Genomic DNA, 19,520 nt, shown 5'->3' with positions numbered 1-19,520 from the left:
GATTTCAACTTGATTGCCTAATTAAAGTTTTCCTTCCAGGTTTTGCGGCTCCAAGTTGTGACAGCGGGCGTCATGCGCACCCACATGACGTGATCCCAACTTGACTATTTAAAGGGCCAATGCAAAAATGGAATTTGGAGGAGGTGGCAGGTTTTAGAAGGAGACGGTGAGAGTTAGTGAACGTGGATTCAGGACGAGCAAGACCAGCACCCAGATTTAATGATGCTTTCCTTGACTTACTGCTAGGTAATAAATTTCCACAGCAATGGGAGGAAGAAACCTGCTGCCTCTCACCAAGAAGGCATGGATGGAGATGGCTGAGATGACCAGCAGGACCATTGTGCCCCGGTCTTGGATGCAGTGCAGTGAACCCGCAGATGTCTTGTGAAAGAACATAAACATCTTTCACAGAGATGATGATTTTATTTCATCAATGACTGAACTATGAGAAGCCTGAGTACGGTGATTGTCAAGATTGTTACTTTGCCAGGATTAATTCATATCCATTTCTTTTGTCTTGCAGGACCTTCACGCGTAGAGCAGCGGTCTATGGATATGCCTGACGACAGTTCCTCAGAGGACCTCATTGCTTCTGAGGGTGCACCGTTACAGGACGTACAGCCATGCACCAGCGCAAATACTCGCACTTTGGTGGGTCCAGTTAGACAGTTAGTTGGATTTTCACCTGGTGATTCACCATTCACAAGTGAGTACGAGCAGACACTGGTGGCAGGGGCAGCTGTGGAGAGTCTGCATCGGGGGGCGCTCTCCTCTCCAAGCTCTGCTCAGCTGGACATAGATGCTGAACCCCAGGTGCCATTGTTGAGGAGACTGATAGAGGTACAGCAGCAACTTTGCGAGGTACTGGCAAACGTGCCACAAACACTCTTCACAATAGCGGAGAGGATGGAGGAGTCCAGCTCCAACAGGAGATGTCTGCTGCCTTAAACAGGGTGACAGATACCTTATCCACGGCCTTACAACGCATCAGAGATCTGCACCAAGCTGATCTCCAGCAGAGTGGGGGGAGTGATGTGACACTGGCCCGGAAGAGGGATGATAGCGAAAGGGGACATGAAAGTGGGAACTCCACTCAAAGCGCTCACACTTCTCTTCCGTTGCCCCCCCCTCCCCTTATACAAGGGGCATGATCTTTACCTGGAGCCAAGAAGAGAGCGGGGGGCGGGGGGAGGTAGATTTCCGCGCGAGAAACACGGAAATGAAGTGAGCGCGTTGGAACCTGCGATCGCAACTTAACTGAAGCCAATTATTTTTGCTTCCAGGTCTCGTGTCTCCAAGCTGCGAGGCGGGAGTACTGCGTACCCACATGATGCTATCTGAAGTCCACTATTTGAAGGGCCAATGCATAAATGATTTTGGAGGAGAAAGGAGGAAGTGAAGCCATGGATTCAAAGAGACCAAGACTAGCACCCAGGTTCACAGATGGTTCCCATCTGGGTGCAATAAGGACCAGGAGGGAGGTAATTTACCCAAGTAACGGGAGTAAGAAACCTGGTTCTGCCACCAAGAAGATGTGGCTGGAGGTGACAAAAGAGGTGAGCAGCAGGAGCACCATGTTTCGGTCTTGGCTGCAGTGCAGGAAGCGGTTTAATGACCTAACCAGGTCAGGAAAAATGAGTACAGTTGCTGATTCACCCACATCCTGTGATCTACAACACCCCCCCTCTCACTTTGTCTTGCCAAGCATACTCCATCACATGACTCCTCACACCCACTTAAGTTTCAACAGCACCCATCCTTCACTTGCTTCGCACTTGCTCACCTCCCCATTTATCCATCTCACCCCACACCGCCACTCACCCCAATCCTTATGCAACGTGATGCACCCGTCTGATAGTCAGCCTCACCCAATACATTGCATCCATCGGGTGAATATGTGATCCTCAGTCACTCTCAGGTCTGTTCTTTCTTCCCTTGTAGGAGGAGACAGCGCAAAACGCAAGGGAGAGGGTGAGGAATGGAGGTGGTCCTCCACAAATAGTCTAGCTGACAGATGCAGAGGAGGAGGCCATGGAGATAAACGGGACAGCTTCATCCCTATCCACCAGAGATGGAGAGACTGGGAACCAGCAGATGCCTAGCGACAGAACTTAAACATCTTTCACACACTCGATGACTTTATTTCATCAATGACTGAACTATGAGAAACTTAAGTATGGTGATTGCCAAGATTGTTACTTTGCCATTACTAATTCATATTGCTTTCTTTTGTCTTCCAGGGCCTTCACGCGTACAAGAATGTGGCAAAATGCATGACATCGATTCCTCAGAGGACCTCATTCCTTCACAGGACATACAGCCATGCACCACCGCAGATACTCGCACTTTGGTGGGTCCTGTTAGCCAGTTAGTTGTGTTCTCACCTGGAACTCCACTTAAAGCGCTCCCACCATCTCACCCGTTGCATTCCCCCCCCCCTCCCCACAACCCCCTCAACCAGTACCCGAAATGCTGCCTCCCCTCCTGATGGCCCCTGCACAGCAGTCTTTGGCGAGGCCCTCAAATACTCCAAACCCAGAGGTTGTAGGCCAAAAGCAGCTCAGCAGTCAGGGCAGGGATCTGAGCAATCAAATTAACTGCGGCTGAATCTCGCCTTCGTTTCACTGGCGAGATTCAGAAGCTCCGGGAAACTCATGCTGGCGGCATTAAATTCGAATTTGTGTCAAACTCAATTAAAAAAAACCTACCTCAATTCTCTCAACGACGTTAATTGCCCTTCTAATGACCTGCCCGCCGGCACTAATTGGGGACGCGACCTCGGTGATTCGGTTCCGCGCACGCATCCAAACGCGCCCACGTTCGAGCCGGATGACTGTTTCGATCCAAAAACCTACTATTTTCAGCTCCCACCCGACTCCAACCAACCCGTTCTTGGGGTTAAAATTCCCCCTAAGGTGTCTGTATCCAATTGGTCACGTGGCCTGTGACTAAACTCACTTGAGGAAATTTTGCAAGTACAAAAAACTTTTGCTGCTATGCTAGTTGTTGCACGTCTTACTGTGAAAAGTGAATGAGGCATGAAGAGCATACTGGGAAAGCATTAATCACTCCTGTTAATGCTGTGAGATTGTGCTTTATGCAATGCAAATATAAACTCCTCCTGGAGTTTGCAAACATCCTGTGGCAAAGAAAATGTAAGGCAGCTGTAACTTTAACTGCCAAAATTGCGATTGAATGAATAAGTGTCCAGATCTGCAGCAACCAATTCACACTGATGATCTCCTTGCTCAATCTAACCTCCTCTAGACACACATTTAAGGTAAAACAAGATAAATTATTATTGGCCTACACATCCTTCTACCTGGAGAGATAGCTTTCTTCAGTATCATCCTCCAATGAATGGAATTCTAGTGGTTGTTTTTGCTACATCGGTGAACTAGAAATGACTTCAATGTATTGATCGGCCATTTCAACTAGATCACATGTAACTGTCAATCATACATATACTTCCAGGTCAGAGGGAACAGGCAGGGAATTTCCTGTACTTGACAACGGATGCAAAATTACACCAATATTGTTACATCTCCTTGTTAAAGAAAACAACATTTTCAAATAACATTTTATCAACAACAGTAAATCTGTATCATTTACAAAGTCCAGCTGTCCTAGTATTAACAATTTATACAAGTCACTGATGGATAAAATTGTTACATTTACACAACTCTACCACTCCTTGTTCTTGTGGTTAGTACGTTTGTTATTCATAGTATTGCCGAGATCCTTTTCCATCTACAATTACAGCTGCAATGCCGGCTCTCAGTTTTGCTGATTACCGGCAACTATCTTTTCTCCTATTTTACTCTGTTGTAGCTGTGCTTTGTTTACTGTGGATTGGCTAGGTAGGTCCCAGTGCGTTAGGGTGTAAGCAGACTCTCGGCTCTCCACAAATTATGGTTCGGTTGCTCCCAAACACCTCCCATCTTCAATTCTTATAGAATTATAAAATTTTACAGCAAAGGAGGAGGCCATTCTGCCGACTGTGCCAGTACCAGCTCTCTGAAAGGGCTATCCACTTCGTCCCATTCCCCTGCACTTTCTGCGTATCCTTTCAAATTTTTCTTTTTCAAATATTTATCCACTTCCCTTTTGAAAAACTATGAACTCTGCTCTCACCACTGGTTCTTGTCAGACATTCCATGTCCTAACAACCCGAGACTCTTCCCTTCGTCCTTTTGGTGATTATCTTAAATTTATGCCCTGTAGTTACCAACTTGCCAACCAGCGCAAACAATTTTTTCCTGTCTACCTTATCACACCGCTCCATAACTTTGAACATCTCGATCAGGTCTCTTTGTAACCTTCTTTGTTCTAGTGAGGAGATCTCCAGTTTCTCTAGTGTTTCCTCATAACTAAAGTCTCTCATTCTTAGTAAATCTTGTCTGTACCCTCTCCTTGGCCTTGACAACCTTCCTAAAGTAGGGCACTGAAAACTCCAAATGCGGCCAATGATGAATATTGGTTTAGCATTAACTCTTTACTTTTGTATTCAATGCCTCTATTTATAAATCCTGGAGATCTATATGCATGTCTTCTTTTACAGTTTTCCTCACATTTTTAACAATTTGTGTATTGGAACCCCTAAGTCTCTCTGCTCCTCTTAAGTTTTACTATTTAGTGTATAGGGCTCATTTTCCTGGTGCTTGTCACCAGTGAATGCTGCCCTGGGAATTTCCAGGGGCAGGGGGTGGGGTTTGGAGCTTGGCCTGAACTCGGGATAAATTATACCCTATAATTTCAACTACTATTTTAAGCTAGCTTAGCACTTCACACCTGTCATCTCTGAGCTGCTCCCTCCTCGCCATAGGGTCTCCGTCCATCCACTACAAGATCTCCGTCCCTCGCGCCACGAGATGTCCGTAGACTAACTTACAGCGAAGTTATGCCAGCCAGCTGGTCGGTCTGAGAAGGAACAGCTGCGAGCAGGAAATTCGACATCTCAGTCTTGTCAGATCTCTTGCCAATAGCAACTCCGCCTCTGCTGACAGTTACCCAAGCAGAAATCTTTCACAAAGGCAAGAGATTCACTGTGGGTTTCTATTCCATGTCTCACTGGCTCTAAATTTTGCATGTGCAGGTATGTTGTTGTGTGTGAACGACCATGCCAAGTTTAAAGTAAACAGAATGCAACCCAAAAAGCCGGGGGAATTGGCAGTTTTTCCAATTGTGTGGAAGAATTTTTCCACCACTTTAACATAAATTGGATAATTTGAAATGGAAGAAATGTAGTAAAAGTCTAGATTTCTAAGCAAAACACAATTATCTATCTGGACAACAAGCAGACAATTTATTGATACCTGGGTGATTTCCCTTTCCTTTTATCTTAAAACACTAAAAAAATGTAGAGGCATTGGAGAAAGTAAATCTTTTTTGCACCAAGATGATAATCAGAACTGAGAGGTTATACCTATCAGGAAAGATTGAACAGGCTGGGGCTCTTTTCTCTAGAAAAGAGAAGATTGAGGGGTGACCTGATGGAGGTCTTTAAGATTATGAAAGGGAAAGATAGGCTAGACGGAGAGAAGATGTTTCCACTTGCAGGGAAGACCAGAACTGGTCATAAATATAAGATCATAGAATCATAGAAAGGTCACAGTCTGGAAGGAGGCCTTTCGGCCCATCAAGTCCGTGCCTGCTCTATACAATCCAGCTAATACCACCCCACCCCACCCCTGCCCTATCCCTGTAGCCCTGCAGATTTTTTCCTTTCAAGTACTTATCCAGTTCCCTTTTGAAAGCCATGATTGAATCTGCCTCCACCACCCCCTCTGGCAGTGCATTCCAGATCCTAACCACTCGCTGCATAAAAAGGTTTTTCCTCATGTCACCTTTGATTCTTTTGCCAATCATCGGAAATCTATGTCCTCTGATTCTTGGCCCTTCTGCCAATGGAAACTGTTTCTCTCTATCTACACTGTCTAGACCCTTCAAGATTTTAAATACCTCCATCAAATCTCCTCTCAACCACTTCTGTTCCAAGAAGAACAACCCGAGCTTCTCCAGTCTATCCACGTAACTAAAGTCCCTCATCCCTGGGATCACTCTAGTAAATCTTTTCTGCACCCTCTCTGAGTCCTTCACATCTTTCCTAAAGTACGGTGCCCAGAACTGGACACAATATTCCAGTTGTAGTCGAACCAGTGTTTTATAAAGGTTCATCATGACTTCCTTGCTTTTGTACCCTATGCCTCTATTTATAAAGATAGTCACTAATAAATCCAATAGGGAATTCAGGAGAAACTTCTTTACCCATAGAGTGGTTAGAAAGTGGAACTCGCTACCACAAGGAGTAGTTGAGGCAAATAGCATAGATGAATTTAAGGGGAAGCTAGATAAACACATGAGGGAGAAAGGAATAGAAGGGTATATTGATGGAGTTAAATGAAGTAGGGAGGGAGGAGGCTCGTATGGAGCATAAACACCGGCGTGGTCCTGTTGGGCTGAATGGCCTGTTTCTGTGCTGTAAAATTCTATGTAAAAATTACTCATCACCATGATTACTGTTCCAGTACTTCAGTCAGACAATAATAAATATTTAGAGGGATTGTCCATTTCTATTGAATTGTTGTTACATAATCCTAAGAATTATAGAGGGAGATGTCTGTAAACTTACTGGTATCTTTAGTTTTCCACCGTTCCTACATTTTATGCTTTCAAAGTGTTAGTCACAGATGAGTAGACATTTTGTGTAGAACTTCCTCTTCAGTGAGTTTTTCTATGAAATGACCGTATTACCCACAGTCTACAGCGCCCATTTATGATGTCACTGGCAAGCACAATCTACAAAACATCTCTCACGTGCCTTTGAACAACAATCTGAAAGCCCCAAACACAGGAGTAAGGGAGGATTGAGAGATACAGCCAAGCAAAAACAATTAGATGGCACTTCATTAAAATTGAGGCGGAGGGGTGAAATTGGACTTGGGCGGTAGCTCAGAACAGGACATAGTGAATTGGCAGTCTATTTTATACCTCGCCTATTTTATACCTCGCCTATTTTTGTTTTCCATTGACGTCAATGAAAAAGAGAATCGAACGGGATGTAAAACAGGCTGCCGATTCGCTATCACCAGTTTTCCACTACCGCCAAAGTCCAATTTCATCCCATGGTGTCAGTATCTCAGAAACGAACCGAGTCAGTAGAATTTTTATTTCAAGGTTTATTTACATGGCAGCTACTGGTCTGAGAGAAGTAGCCGTAGTTCACTTCCCAGCCAGGCTGGAACTTTCCCAGTTCTGTTTAAGAGGGCGCTCTTAAGGTATATGAAAGTGTGAAGGTCTCTCTCAGCAGTTTCTCAGTGAGAATCCCCGCTCTCAAAATATTTAAATTGAGGGAAGGTATGTTTAAGAAGTGCCCAGCAGGTCAATTAGATTCCCAAGCACCTTATAAACAAGGTTTGACACTACACTGGATTTAACAGTCCCTGTGGTATCAAATTGAAATAGTGAGAGACTGGGCCCTTCGGGGATTCTCATTTCGTGCTGGATTCAGGTGAAGTCTGGACTCTGGATTTACAGTGAGTTTAGCATGGGTGCAAAGCCAAAATCGCCTTGCACTGAAGCAAAATTTACAACATCATGCATTGTTACAATGAGCCAGTACTTGACACCTTAGATCTAAATCTGTATCTGTTTTGCTATTTTCCTTATAGTATTATACAAATAAAAGTCTCAAAAATTATTGGATGGAAGATGCCAACAAATATTTTTTGGTTCCTTGAGATCTTCATTACAATGAAATCTACAGTGAGGTGTGGGGAAATATATGCCCACAGTTGAACATGTTGGGAGCCTTCTTCATGACATCACTCCGTACATAGATCCTACTATTTTCCCATTCCTGGAGCTGGACTCTGGATTTAAAATTAGTTTTTAGCATTCAACCTAAAATAAATTTAGTACAGTGAACAGAATATTGTACGGCAGCAGGGAAACATGATTTGTATATCCACTTGTGGCAACTGACCAGAAAACTTGTCTCACTGGAGTTAGAAGGTCAGGTTGCTTGTACAGATATAAATCATATCTCACTGCACTCCTCCCATACAGAATTAATCCAAAAATAGAAAGGAATTACAGTGATAGAACTTTAAAACAAGGACAATGCATATCATGCCCTAATATATGACTTACTTAAAAAAAAGTGGGAAAAAAATTATGAATGGTGCATGATCTTGCAATGTAAATATTGCTGCATCATTTTCATTCTATGATTTATAAGTCATGCCAAGGCATACAGTGCATCTCACAAACTGGAAAACTGCTGCTTGCCCATCAAGGTCATCAGGTGTTGCCAGACACCATGGGGGTTTTGGCCACTACAACAATACCACTCAATCTAGGAAGCCAGTTAGTGAAGATGTCAGCCCCTGCACCGAAACTCCAGCCCTCAATCATTTTTCACGTGAAAAGTAGCCATGCATCCCAATGTCCTCTCTCCTGCAATCTCAATTTATAGAACCATAGAAGTTTACAGTATGGAAGGATGCCATTTGCCCATCGTGCCTGTGCTGGCTTATGCTCGAGCAATCGATAACTAATCTCACTCACCTGCTCTCTTCCCCTAGTCCTGTATCTTCCTCTGCTTCACTGATTTTGTTCTTTGTACCCCAGCTGTAAGAATTTTCCCATACATTCTCCCAAAATTCCCCAAACCTTATTTGAAATACAAGAAAATACTACAAGTCTGTTTAGAACCACTTTATTGTGAGGTCTGTCTACTTGCTAAGCCAGTTATATAGTGCTCTTGGTATTACTCATTATTGCTATTTAATTTGTGTTAGTTAATCATTCTGTGATGCTCATTAAATAATGCCATAGCTGGCTCGTCTATAGTGTAAAGCAATTATTCCGTAATGGCTCCAACATAATATCTATATTGACAGTTGTAAAGATAATATAGTGGAGTAAATGATAAATATATAACAGAAAGGAAAAATCATAATTTGATTTGGTTTGTCTTTAAAGTCAGAATCATCTGAAGCATAAACTGTTTCTGATAATCAATTAATTCATCAAATGTCATTGATAAAAGTGAACTATTATGTCTGCTACTAATCACTACTCTAGAAGAACAGGCTTTCTACCCGTTCACAGTCCATGGATGGAAAATCAAATCAACAGAATACTGTGTATGGAATAAACAATATCAGAAATAATTCCACATTTGCCCCAAATGAATTATCTAGCTATACAATTCGAATTATTTACCATATTACATCCCCGTTTGTTCCATACAATATTCTGTTTATTACACATATTTAAAAATGAAAAGTAGATAAGGTAACCTCTGCCATAAATCTGCTCTTGGAATACCACTGCCTACTCTCCAGTCTGCTGATTTTTTTTTTAAGATAGTATTTCTGCTGGTTGGAACGTTCCTACAGTAAGAGAAAGATAAAGTCTCAGTCACAGGGGTAATAAAGTGGTGTGATCCCAGGAGCCAGTGATACAAAGACAAACTAGGGAGACATGAATGAGTGACTATGGAATAGAGAGGAAAAGATTCAGAAAGAGAGAAAAGGAGATTCTGAGACTGAGAGAGACAGACACACAGGCAGACGGAGGGAAAAGTAGATCCTGAGAGAGATTTAGAGAGAGAGAGAGAGAGAGAACAAAGTCAAACACACAGACAGACACACAGAGAGGGAGATTCAGAGTCAGAGAGAGAGCGAAAGAGAGGTCAAACACACAGACAGTCAGAGCAAAAATGTGATTCTGCGAGAAAAATTCTGAGAAAAAAATGTGCCTGTATTGGATCAGATGCTAGAAATGAGTAAAGGAGAGATAATGGAACGCAGGGGAAAGGAAGTGGTCAGCAGAGGCAAGAGAAGAATGGAAACATATACCAGCAGTGAGTGTGGGAGACGGATCATGAATCAACCAGAGAAACTAGACAGACAGCTGTAATCAGCAGGGAAAAGAGAGAGGGATGCTAGCAGTAAGTGTGAGAGAAATGGTGCGAATCAGTGGAGACAACAGAGCTCAATAGGGAAGAGAGTACAGAGCTGCAAGATTGATGATCAATACTAAAAAAGGGAATGTCACCATGAGGATAATGTTTTAAAATCAATAAAAAAATTATGGCTCATTAAAAGTAAATTTTATCCATTTCTGGATATTATTTGTTGAAATAGTGAGTGCTGATGACATCATCAGGGATTGATCTGGAGGAGTTTCTGAGCCTAACAGTTTGGGGGAACTGAATTAACTTCCACAACTGAATTGATGCAATTGCCGAAGCATGTCGGGTTAATGGCTATATCGATATTATTAATACAGTTCTCTCACACTTTCAAGCTCGGAGACCTCTCAAAGCCAATTCCTAACAATGTCATCAATGCCATTTAAACAAAAATGTTCAAATCTGTCAATAGAAATGGGCAAGCAAAAAAAGTGAAAACTGGTCATAATTTTCATAACTATATATACACCATAAAATGGGTACTAATGTTGAGAATTCTTCTTAAACTACAAAGGGTACACCTGGGCAGGAAGCAAACTTTGGCCAGGCATTAGTAATTTCCTATTCATCACATCACATGAATGTGCAGACTCACAGCAGGAAGCTCACTTGCAATAAGACCATAGTTACAATATCAAGTCCGAGAAAATTAGTCTTGGACCCCAATAGAGAAACAAGCAGATACACAATGCTCGAGAGAAAAAAAAAATCAATCAGCTAAGATTCATCTCAGATTTGAGACAAATTAACTTCAGCTATTTTTAAAAGTGAGGCTCCGATAATAACTCCGAGACGGGAAAAGAGTTGGGGGGGGTGGGGGGGGGTGGAAAAAGAGGATTTGCGGCCTAGAAACCCGGAAGTACGGGTTTCCCACAGGTCCTGTCAATTTTTTTTTAAAACAGGTTTTCCGCCAGCCAGCCAGAATAACAGTCTGTCTGTCTGTCTGTCTGTCTGTCAGGCTGGAAAGCAGCCAGGGAGTGGATCGGAGGTACTTCCGACATCAGTCATGGGGGGGTCGGACAGTGGCCATAGGGGAGGAGTGGTTGGCTGATCGCGGGGTCAAACTGATAAGCTTGGTGGGCTGGGGGGAAGCTGTAAAGGTACTTACCTGATGGATCCGGCCCGACTCGCCTCCGTTCATCTGCCGGGTTTCCCACGGCCCAGGAAACCCGGCCCAAAAGGTGTTAAAAATAAATCTTTACTTAAAATGGAGGCATGCAGCCTCCTAAAATATTTTAATGACCGACCCACCTTCTGAGAGCAGGTTGGTCACCTGCCCCCTGACCCACCTCCGTTAAAAGCGGAAGTGGACAGGTTGGAGGTGGGCTGTCCATTTTTTTTTAAATCTTTAAACCCCCACCTGCCTCCCCTCCCCCACCTGCCTTGGGGGGTTAAAATTACCCCCAGTTTTATTTATTTTTTATTTGTTCATGGGATGTGGGCGTCGCTGGCGAGGCCGGCATTTATTGCCAATCCCTAATTGCCCTCGAGAAGGTGGTGGTGAGCCGCCTTCTTGAACCGCTGCAGTCCGTGTGGTGACGGTTCTCCCACAGTGCTGTTAGGAAGGGAGTTCCAGGATTTTGACCCAACGACGATGAAGGAACGGCAATATATTTCCAAGTCGGGATGGTGTGTGACTTGGAGGGGAACGTTCAGGTGGTGTTGTTCCCATGTGCCTTCTGCCCTTGTCCTTCTAGGTGATAGAGGTCGCGGGTTTATTAGTTGATTTGTCCCTTTTCCAATACAGCAGGATATTCTGAATATTTAAAATGTTAAAATAGGACCGAGAACCTGCAAGTTGGAACATATTCCACCATTTTTCCTCCACACGGACACACACAATTATCAAAAAGTTAAAAATTTTTATTGACAGAAAAACAATTTGGGAACTGCTTTATAGGATTTTTTTTTAAAGTGGTTGTATCTCACAGTGTTTTTTGAGCACTTAATTTCTTTTGCAGCTGAATGTGTTAATATAGTACCCCTGTTGATAAAGCACTTACGGTAAAATGAGCACGTGACGTGTCTTCTCACAAGCAGTGCTCAATCAATTAAGCATTTTGCCACATTGTGCTTATATGCACAGCCACCCCTGATGCAACAACAATTAATATCTGAAAGAAACACAATGTATTAAAGCTCTACTTAATCAGATTAATCTATGTAAAGGGTTTAATTTTCTCCATAACTGACAGCTGAGCGCCCCAGTGAAGGACACAAGGCCGCAGGTCACACTTGGATCAGGGATGTAGATTTTAATTGCTGACAGTAATAGTTTTAGCCTGCCTGATGTTAGAGAGAATATAGAGTACTTCTCGAATCAAGTAGAGTGTGAGTCATTTTCTGATTACACACCTCTTGTTAGAGAGTTTTGCTGGAGATGATTTATTGAGATGGTTATGTTTGTAACAAAAAAAAGTAGTTTAGTAATTAATATAATTGAAAAATACATTTAGGTGATGGAATTGTAGATCATTGGCAAATGCGTAAATGTTATGGAAATTCAGCCATAAACAGTGTAGAAATTATGGAACCAGTCCAGCAGAATCAGCTTCAGGCAAATTAAACAAAAGCAGTTTTTTTTATGTAGGTGTCTGTGGGCCGGCATTCCCTATGGTTAATACTTCATTTTCAAGCCGATTGTTTTGAATGATTTTGGCAATCCTTAACTCACTTAAGAACTTTTTAAAATCTTTAGCTTAAAATAACAAATCTTGAAAGCTATTCACTGGAAAGTAACCTGCTCACCGCCTTCCCAGAGCAGTCAACAAACGCAGGAGAAATATTCTTAAAGCTCTTCATTTTCGTAGTAGGAATGTGTTACAGTATTTTTAACCTGTGTTCACCTCGAAAAAACAGTTTCTGATTCTCCGATGAAAGAGTACACTGCCTGAAAGGGTGGTGGCAGCAGATTCAATAGTAACTTTCAAAAGGGAATTGGATAAATACTTGAAAAGGAAAAATTTGCATGGGGAAAGAGCAGGGGAGTGGGAATAATTGGATAGTTCTTCCAAAGCGCCAGCACAGGCACAATGGGCCGAATGGCCTCCTTCTGTGCTGTACAGTTCTATGATTCTATGAATCTAGAAATGAAATGCTATGACAGGCTAACAATTACCCCTTATCTGTAATATATTGCAGTGGAGATCGCGTGGGATGCCCAACACATATTCTGAACTTTAAAAGGCGACCAATACCATATTATCCGACCATCATGTTTACTCAAAAACTAATATAAGTAAGATAATACACAGAAGTTGTAAGACACAGGTAGAAACTAAAAGCACAATACTTAAAACCTGAGGTAGAATCAATCTCTAAAAGATTAAAGAACCCTTTCTGGAACATATTTCTTACACAGTCCAATAATATAAGAACATAAGAAATAGGAGCAGGAGTAGGCCAATCGAGCCTGCTCCGCCATTCAATAAGATCATGGCTGATCTGGAAGAATTCGCCCAACGTGGGGCTCGAACCCACGACCCTGAGATTAAGAGTCTCATGCTCTACCGACTGAGCTAGCTGGGCCTAATAATCTGCAAGACTTTTGAATAAAACCCACATGCATATATGATCTGATGCGATGCAATATACGGGTGTCACAATTCCGATGTGGACCTACGGGGAAGGAAATTCCGTCCAAGTTACGCTGATTTTCCAGTTTTATTGTTCCTCCGAGGCCCAACCCATTTTTGCCCCCACTCCAATCTACAATCTCTCGCTATAAAAAGTCATAATAAGAATAAGACTGGACAGACCACCCGGCTTCGGACCAGTAGGCACCAGACACGACAAAGGCAAACCCAAACCAAACCCAGTCGACCCTGCAAAGTCCTCCTCACTAACATCTGGGAAATTGGGGGAGAGCTGTCCCACAGACTAGTCAAGCAACAGCCTGACACAGCAATACTCAGAGAATCACACCTTTCAGCCATCGTCCTCGACTCTTCCATCACCATCCCCGGGTACGTCCTGTCCCACCGGCAGGACAGACCTACCAGAGGTGGCGGTACAACAGCATACAATCAGGAGGAAGTGGCCCTGGGATTCCTCAACGTTGACTCCGGACCCCATGAAGTCTCATTGCATCAGGTCAAACATGGGCAAGGAAACCTCCTGCTGATTACCACCTACCACCCTCCCTCAGCTGATGAATCAGTACTCCTCCATATTGAGCACCACTGGGAGGAAGCACTGAGGGTAGCAAGGACACAGAAAGTACTCTGGGTGGGGGGGCTACTGGCCGAGTCCTGAAGGACATAGCTGCCAGACTGGGCCTGCGGCAGGTGGTGAGCGAACCAACACGGCGGAAAAACCTACTGGACCTCGTCCTCACCAATCTACCTGTCGCAGGTGCATCTGTCCATGACAGTATTGGTAGGAGTGACCACCCCAAAGTCATTGTGGAGGCGAAGTCCCGTCTTCACACTGAGGACACGGTCCATCGTGTTGTGTGGCACCACCACTGTGCTAAATGGGATAGATTCAGAACAGATCTAGCAGCTCAAAACTAGGCATCCATGAGGCGCTGTGGGCCATCATCAGCAGCAGTATTGTATTCCAGCACAATCTGTAACCTCATGGCCCAGCATATCCCCCACTCTACCATTACCAACAAGCCAGGGGATCAACCCTGGTTCAATGAGATGCGTAGAAGAGCATGCCAGGAGCAGTACCAGGTGTGCCTAAAAATGAGGTGCCAACCTGGTGAAGCTACAACTCAGGACTACATGCATGCTAAACAGCGGAAGCAACATGCTATAGACAGAGCTAATTGATTCCACAACCAATGGATTAGATCAAAGCTCTGCAGTCCTGCCACATCCAATCGTGAATGGTAAACAATAAACAACTAACGGGAGGAGGAGACTCTGTAAACATCCCCATCCTCAATGATGGCAGCTCCCAGCATGTGAGTGCAAAAGATAAAGCTGAAGCTTTTTCAACCATCTTCAGCCAGAAGTGCCGAGTGGATAATCTACCTCGGCCTCCTCCCGATATCCCCACCATCACAGAAGCCAGTCTCCAGCCAATTCGATTCACTCCATGTGATATCAAGAAACGGCTGAGTGCACTGGATACAGCAACGGCTATGGGCCCTGACAACATCCCGGCTGTAGTGCTGAAGACTTGTGCTCCAGAACTAGCTGTGCCTCTAGCCAAGCTGTTCCAGTACAGCTACAACACTGGCATCTACCCGACAATGTGGAAAATTGGCCAGGTATGTCCTGTCAACAGAAAGAAGGACAAATCCAATCCGGCCAATTACCGCCCCATCAGTCTACTCTCAATCATCAGCAAAGTGATGGAAGGTGTCGTCGACAGTGCTATCAAGCGGCCCTTACTCACCAATAACCTGCTCACCGATGCTCAGTTTGGGTTCCGCCAGGACCACTCGGCTCCAGACCTCATTAAGCCTTGGTCCAAACATGGACAAAAGAGCTGAATTCCAGAGGTGAGGTGAAAGTGACTGCCCTTGACATCAAGGCAGCATTTGACAGAGTGTGGCACCAAGGAGCCCTAGTAAAATTGATGTCAATGGGAATCAGGGGGAAAACTCTCCAGTGGCTGGAGTCAGACCTAGCACAAAGGAAGATGGTAGTGGTTGTTGGAGGCCAATCATCTCAGCCCCAGGACATTGCTGCAGGAGTTCCTCAGGGCAGTGTCCTAGGATCAGCCATCTTCAGCTATGTCATCAATGACCTTCCCTCCATCATAAAGTCAGAAGTGGGGATGTTCGCTGATGATTGCACAGTGTTCAGTTCCATTCGCAACCCCTCAGATAATGGGCTGATAAGTGGCAAGCAACTTTCGCGCCACACAAGTGCCAGGTAATGACCATTTCCAACAAGAGAGAGTCTAACCACCTCCCCTTGACATTCAACGGCATTACCATCGCCGAATCCCCCACCATCAACATCCTGGGGGTCAGCACGGACCAGAAACCTAGCTGGACCAGCCACATAAATACTGTGGCTACAAGAGCAGGTCAGAGGCTAGGTATTCTGCAGCAAGTGACTCACATCCTGACTCCCCAAAGCCTTTCCACCATCTACAAGACACAAGTCAGGAGTGTGATGGAATACTCTCCACTTGCCTGGATGAGTGCAGCTCCAACAACACTCAAGAAGCTCGACACCATCCAGGACAAAGCAGCCCGCTTGATTGGTACGCCATCCACCACCATAAAATTCACTCCCATCACCACCGGCGCACCATGGCTGCAGTGTGTACCATCTACAAGATGCACTGCAGTAACACGCCAAGGCTTCTTCGACAGCACCTCCCAAACCCCGCAACCTCTACCACCTAAAAGGACAAGGGCAGCAGGCACATGGGAACAACACCACCTGCACATTCCCCAAGTCACACACCATCCCGACTTGGAAATATATCGCCGTTCCTTCATCGTCGCTGGGTCAAAATCCTGGAACTCCCTTCCTAACAGCACTGTGGGAGAACCTTCACCACACGGACTGCAGCGAATAAGAAGCTGCCTCACCACCACCTTCTCATGGGTAATTAGGGATGGGCAATAAATGCTGGCCTCGCCAGTGACCCCCACGTCCCATGAATGAATAAAAAAAAAATCATCCTGTGTCATTTCCTCTGGGTGGCAGAAGCAACTGCCAAAATATAGATGGACATATTCATTAAGGGGGTAATGGCTGAGTCACATTTTTCCATCATTACCGCCTTAGCACTGCTGGATGATACTTCCTCCAGCATTTTATATAGAAATATAGAAAAAGAGTAGGCCATTTGGCCCTTCTCCGCCATTCAAAATGATCATGGCTGATCGTCTAACTCAGTACCCTGTTCCCACTTTTTCCCATATCCCTTGATCCCTTTAGCATTAAGAAATGTATCTATCTCCTTCTTGAATACATCTAATGACTTGGCCTCCACTGCCTTCCGTGGTAGAGAATTCCACAGGTTCACCACCCTCTGAGTGAAGAAATTTCTCCTCATCTCGGATCTAAATGGCATACCCCATATCCTGAGACTGACCCCTGGTTCTGGACTCCCCAGCCATCCGGAACATCCTCCCTGCATCTAGTCTGTCTAGACCTGTTAGAATTTTATATGTTTCGATGAGATCACCTCTCATTCTTCTAAACTCTCGTGAATATAGGCCGAGTCGACCCAATCTCTCCTCACATGTCAGTCCTGCCATCCCAGGAATCAGTCTGGTAAACCTTTGTTGCACTCCCTCCATGGCAAGCACATCCTTCCTCAGATAAGGAAACCAAAACTGCACACAATACTCCAGATATGGTCTCACCAAGGCCCTGTATAACGGCAGTAAGACATCCCTGCTCCTGTACTCAAATCCTCTTGCAATGAAGGCCAACATACCATTCGCCTTCCTAACTGCTTGCTGCACCTGAATGCTTGCTTTCAGCAACTGGTGTACAAGGACACCCAGGCCTCATTGCACCTCCCCTTTTCCCAATCTATCACCATTCAGATAATAATCTGTCTTTCTGTTTTTACAACCAAAGTGGATAACGCCACATTTATCTACGTTATACTGCATCTGCCATGTTCTTGCCCACTCACCCAACTTGTCTAAATCACATTGGAGCCTCTTTGCATCCTCCTCCCAGTTCACATTCCACCCCAGCTTTGTGTCGTCTGCAAACTTGGAAATGTTACATTCAGTTCCCTCATCCAAATCATTGATATATATTGTGAATAGCTGGGGCCCAAGCACCGATCCCTGCGGTACCCCACTAGTCACTGCCTGCCACCCCGAAAAAGACCCATTTATTCTTACTCTCTGTTTCCTGTCTGTCAACCAATTCTCAATCCATACCAGTATATTCCCCCCAATCCCATGTGCTTTAATTTTGCACACTAACCTCTTGTGTGGGAACTTATCAAAAGCCTTCTGAAAATCCAAACACACCACATCCACTGGTTCTCCCCTATCTATTCTACTAGTTACACCCTCATAAAACTCCAGCAGATTTGTTAAGCATGATTTCCCTTTCATAAACCCATGCTGACTTTGTCCAATCCCGTTAATGCCTTCCAAGTGTTCTGTTATCACACCTTTTATAATAGACTCCAGCATTTTCCCCACTACTGATGTTAGGCTAACTGGTCTGTAATTCCCTGTTTTTTCTCTTCCTCCTTTTCGAAATAGTGGGGTTACATTTGCCACCCTCCAATCTGTAGGAACTGTTCCAGAGTCTATAAAATTTTGGAAGATGATCACCAATGCATCTACTTTTTCCAGGGCCAATTCCTTTCGTACTCTGGGTTGTAGATTATCAGGCCCTGGGGATTTGTCAGCCTTTAGTCCCATTAATTTCCCTAGCACTATTTTTTTACGAATACTGGTTTCCTTCAGTTCCTCCCTCTCACTGGACCCTTGGTTACCTAACATTTCTGGGTTTTTTTTTATTCGTTCACGGGATGTGGGCATCGCTGGCGAGGCCAGCATTTATTGCCCATCCCTAATTGCCCTTGAGAAGGTGGTGGTGAGCCGCCTTCTTGAACCGCTGCAGTCCGTGTGGTGACGGTTCTCCCACATTGCTGTTAGGAAGGGAGTTCCAGGATTTTGACCCAGCGACAATGAAGGAACGGCGATATATTTCCAAGTCGGGATGGTGTGTGACTTGGAGGGGAACGTGCAGGTGGTGTTGTTCCCATGTGCCTGCTGCTCTTGTCCTTCTAGGTGGTAGAGGTCATGGGTTTGGGAGGTGCTGTCGGAGAAGCCTTGGCGAGTTGCTGCAGTGCATCCTGTGGATAGTGCACACTGCAGCCACGGTGCGCCGGTGGTGAAGGGAGTGAATGTTCAGGGTGGTGGATGGGGTGCCAATCAAGCGGGCTGCTTTATCTTGGATGGTGTCGAGCTTCTTGAGTGTTGTTGGAGCTGCACTCATCCAGGCAAGTGGGGAGTATTCCATCACACTCCTGACTTGTGCCTTGTAGATGGTGGAAAGGCTTTGGGGAGTCAGGAGGTGAGTCACTCGCCGCAGAATACCCAGCCTCTGACCTGCTCTAGTAGCCACAGTATTTATATGGCTGGTCCAGTTAAGTTTCTGGGTGGTTATTTGTGTCCTCCTTTGTGAAGACAGAACCAAAGTATGTGTTTAATTGTTCTGTCATTTCTTTATTCCCCATTATAATTTCCCCCATTTCTAACTGTAAGGGACCTACATTTGTCTTCACTAATCTTTTTCTCTTGACATATTTATAGAAGCTTTTACAAACAGTTTTTATGTTCCCTGCTAGTTTACTCTCATACTCTATTTTTCCCCTCTTAATCAATCTCTTTGTCCTCCTTTGCTGAATTCTGAACTGCTCCCAATCCTCAGGCTTGCCACTTTTTCTGGCTATTTTATATGCCTCCTCTTTGGATCTCATACTATCCCTAATTTCTTTTGTAAGCCACGGTTGAGCCACCTTTCCTGTTTTATTTTTGCGCCAGACAGGAATGAATAATTGTTGTAATTCCTGCACACGTTCTTTAAATATTAGCCATTGCCTATCCACCGTCATCCCTTTTAGTAAAGTTCCCCATCTA

General features: G+C 44.4%; 1 protein-coding gene and 1 non-coding gene across 5 annotated transcripts in view; both read right to left on the bottom strand.

Moving 5' to 3' along the window:
* Positions 1-19,520, bottom strand: part of msraa (methionine sulfoxide reductase Aa) — a 321,830-nt gene that overhangs the window by 130,037 nt on the left and 172,273 nt on the right. The gene's annotated exons all lie outside the window — the stretch shown is intronic.
* On the bottom strand, positions 13,438-13,510 carry trnak-cuu (transfer RNA lysine (anticodon CUU)). The gene has a single exon. It is a non-coding gene; the product is annotated as a tRNA-Lys (tRNA).

This window comes from Heptranchias perlo, chromosome 5 (assembly GCF_035084215.1).
Source record: "Heptranchias perlo isolate sHepPer1 chromosome 5, sHepPer1.hap1, whole genome shotgun sequence".
Taxonomy (NCBI): Eukaryota; Metazoa; Chordata; class Chondrichthyes; order Hexanchiformes; family Hexanchidae; genus Heptranchias; species Heptranchias perlo.
This window is presented reverse-complemented; position numbering and strand designations above follow the sequence as displayed.